Raw genomic sequence first — 4158 nt, 5'->3', positions numbered from 1 at the left:
AAACGGCCACAAGGTGGCAGCAGTTCTCCCTTACCAATTCTGGTTACTAGGGCAACAGAGCCTCAATGGAAGTCGTGTTCCAGATTGGAATTTAGAATGGAATGTGCCAGGAGAAAGCCCCTCAAGTTTGTCTCCCTACTTCTTGTTTGTGTTTTTAATTTAATTTTTATTTTTTATGACAGCAAGTTTGATTACAATGTTTGGCTTGTTGGAGGTGTGGAAGATGTGGTTCTTTTACACATATACATATGTCTGTTTTTCCTGGGATCCTTTTCCCATGTACGTTATGACAGAATGTTGAGTAGTCTTTTGGTATTCCGTAGGTGTTTGGTGATTATATATGTCACCTGTGTTTGTATAAGTCTGTTAACCCCGATATCGTAATGAAACCAATCCTCACACCTTTCCATTGGTGAACCATAAGTTTGTTTAATGAATCTGTGATTGCCCTTCTCCGTGGAAATATCTGCCCTGGTATCCATTTTTAGGTAACACCTATAAGTGATATGATATGATATGTGTCTTTCACTTTCTGACTTACTACATGTCACGTGATTACCTCTAGACTCATCTACGGTGCTGCAAATGGCATTGTGTCCTTTTTTTCCTTGCCTTCTATTCTGACTTAGCGAGGTCCATTTTCAACAATGTGATTCCCTGCGGGTTGTGGATTAGCTGACGTGGGCAGCCTTATCCTGCCGGCCGGCCCTCCCCAGGTGTGCCTGGTTGAGGTCAATATAAACAGCGCTCCAGGCAGCAATAGCCCCTGAACCTGTGCCTGACTCCATATTCTCTGCCCCGTCAGCAGTCTCGGGGCTGTGCTGGTGGGTGGGAGTGAGGGGCCACAGCTTTGTTGGTGGCCCGGTGTGAGTGGGGTTCTGCTGACCTTTCTGCAGGAGTTGCCAGGCTGCCTCCTGTAAAGAAGAGGATGTGTCACCCATACCTTCCGCTGGAATTTCTCTCCGGACAGAGGTGAGGAAGGAAAAAAGCAGTGGGGGCCGGGACAGGTGGGGTATCTCAGGCAGGACAATGGAAAGCTTCCGGAAGAGGGCCCGGGGCCAGGACCACCCTGGCTGGTCTGCAGGCACCAAGTTGGCCTGCGTGCTGTCGCTGGTGTGGCTCCACGGCCCTTCCTCTAGTCTTTCAAGCCCTTGTACATATTCAGGTGTTTTACCTGGGAAGGGTGGGAACAGTTCAGCAGCAGCTGGCCTGGGGCTCAGCTCACCTTTATTCAGAGATGCCTCGGCACGGTCCCCCAGCTTTGCAATGAGGACGCTCCTTGTGTGGGGGGTGGGTCGCTGGCTGTATGGGAGATGATTCCCCACCTCTGACCAATTTCAGAATTGTTTACCGCTGGAGCAAGTGCCCTGATAGCGTTTTCCTCTGTATAACTGGTGGGTTCAGGTTTTTCTTCTTTTATGGTTCAAGTTAGCTTTTATTCCTCTTTTATGTATTTATAGATATAAGCATGGAAATAATTCATTCCTATAAATACATCTGTGTGAAGGGAAGAACTTTTTTCTCTCTTATTTTTAAATTTTATTTTTTATAATTTTGAAATTTAATTTTATTTACTTTTTTATACAGCAGGTTATTATTAGTTATGTATTTTATGCATATACATGTATACAGGTCAATCTCAATCTCCCAACTCATCCCACCACCACCACCCCATGGCTTCCCACACTTGGTGTCCATACGTTTGTTCTCTACCTGTGTGTCTCTATTTCTTCCCTGCAAACCAGTTCATCTGTACCATTTTTTAGCTTCCACATATATGCATTAATATACAATATTTGTTTTCCTCTTTCTGACTTACTTCATTCTGTATGACAGTCTCTAGATCCATCGATGTCTCTACAAATGACCCAGTTTCATTCCTTTTTATGGCCGAGTAATATTCCATTTTATATATGTACCCCAATTTTATCCATTCATCTGTCTGTGGGCATTTAGGTTGCTTCCATTACCTGGCTATTGTAAATAGTGCTGCAATGAACATTGTGGTGAATGTGCCTTTTTGATTTATGGTTTTCTCTGGGTATATGCCCAGAAGTGGGATTGCTGGATCAGATGGTAATTCTATTTCTAGTTTTTTTAAGGAAACTCCATAGTGTTCTCCATAGTGACTGTATCAATTTACATTCCCACCAATAGTGGAAGAGGGCTCCTTTTGTCCACACCCTCCCCAGAATTTGTTGTTTGTAGATTTTCTGATGATGCCGATTCTAACAGGTGTGAGGGGATACCTCATTGTAGTTTTGATTTGCATTTCTCTAATAATTAGTGCTGTTGAGCAGCTTTTCATGTGCGTCTTGGCCATCTCTGTGTCTTCTTTAAAGAAACGTCTCTTTAGATCTTCTGCCCATTTTTGTATTGGGTTGTTTGTTTTTTTAATATTAAGCTGCATGAGCTGTTTATATATATTGGAGATTAAACCTCTGTCCATTGATTCGTTTGCAACGATTTTCGCCCCTTCTGAGGGATGCCTTTTTCCATTCCCGTTTTTTTAACCAAAAATGAAAGAGAGAAAAAGAAGCAGAAAACTAATGTGCATAAAATATGCCTTTTGAAGCGGTCGTTTTGAAATATGGACGTCCTTTGAATTTTTTGGTCGATATGTGACCCCAGGATTTGTTTTCAGGGCAGGTGTCATTTACAGGTCTGCAATGATTTTGAATATCAACTGACCATTAGCGCTGGGATTAAAGCTGCTGTTGTGTGAAACGGCCACAAGGTGGCAGCAGTTCTCCCTTACCAATTCTGGTTACTAGGGCAACAGAGCCTCAATGGAAGTCGTGTTCTAGATTGGAATTTAGAATGGAATGTGCCAGGAGAAAGCCCCTCAAGTTTGTCTCCCTACTTCTTGTTTGTGTTTTTAATTTAATTTTTATTTTTTATGACAGCAAGTTTGATTACAATGTTTGGCTTGTTGGAGGTGTGGAAGATGTGGTTCTTTTACACATATACATATGTCTGTTTTTCCTGGGATCCTTTTCCCATGTACGTTATGACAGAATGTTGAGTAGTCTTTTGGTATTCCGTAGGTGTTTGGTGATTATATATGTCACCTGTGTTTGTATAAGTCTGTTAACCCCGATATCGTAATGAAACCAATCCTCACACCTTTCCATTGGTGAACCATAAGTTTGTTTAATGAATCTGTGATTGCCCTTCTCCGTGGAAATATCTGCCCTGGTATCCATTTTTAGGTAACACCTATAAGTGATATGATATGATATGTGTCTTTCACTTTCTGACTTACTACATGTCACGTGATTACCTCTAGACTCATCTACGGTGCTGCAAATGGCATTGTGTCCTTTTTTTCCTTGCCTTCTATTCTTACTTAGCGAGGTCCATTTTCAACAATGTGATTCCCTGCGGGTTGTGGATTAGCTGACGTGGGCAGCCTTATCCTGCCGGCCGGCCCTCCCCAGGTGTGCCTGGTTGAGGTCAATATAAACAGCGCTCCAGGCAGCAATAGCCCCTGAACCTGTGCCTGACTCCATATTCTCTGCCCCGTCAGCAGTCTCGGGGCTGTGCTGGTGGGTGGGAGTGAGGGGCCACAGCTTTGTTGGTGGCCCGGTGTGAGTGGGGTTCTGCTGACCTTTCTGCAGGAGTTGCCAGGCTGCCTCCTGTAAAGAAGAGGATGTGTCACCCATACCTTCCGCTGGAATTTCTCTCCGGACAGAGGTGAGGAAGGAAAAAAGCAGTGGGGGCCGGGACAGGTGGGGTATCTCAGGCAGGACAATGGAAAGCTTCCGGAAGAGGGCCCGGGGCCAGGACCACCCTGGCTGGCCTGCAGGCACCAAGTTGGCCTGCGTGCTGTCGCTGGTGTGGCTCCACGGCCCTTCCTCTAGTCTTTCAAGCCCTTGTACATATTCAGGTGTTTTACCTGGGAAGGGTGGGAACAGTTCAGCAGCAGCTGGCCTGGGGCTCAGCTCACCTTTATTCAGAGATGCCTCGGCACGGTCCCCCAGCTTTGCAATGAGGACGCTCCTTGTGTGGGGGGTGGGTCGCTGGCTGTATGGGAGATGTTTCCCCACCTCTGACCAATTTCAGAATTGTTTACCGCTGGAGCAAGTGCCCTGATAGCGTTTTCCTCTGTATAACTGGTGGGTTCAGGTTTTTCTTCTTTTATGGTTCAAGTTAGCT

This window comes from Mesoplodon bidens (genome assembly GCF_964165515.1).
Source record: "Mesoplodon bidens genome assembly, contig: HAP1_SCAFFOLD_288, whole genome shotgun sequence".
NCBI classification, from domain to species: domain Eukaryota; kingdom Metazoa; phylum Chordata; class Mammalia; order Artiodactyla; family Ziphiidae; genus Mesoplodon; species Mesoplodon bidens.
Note: the sequence above shows the minus strand (reverse complement) of the source record.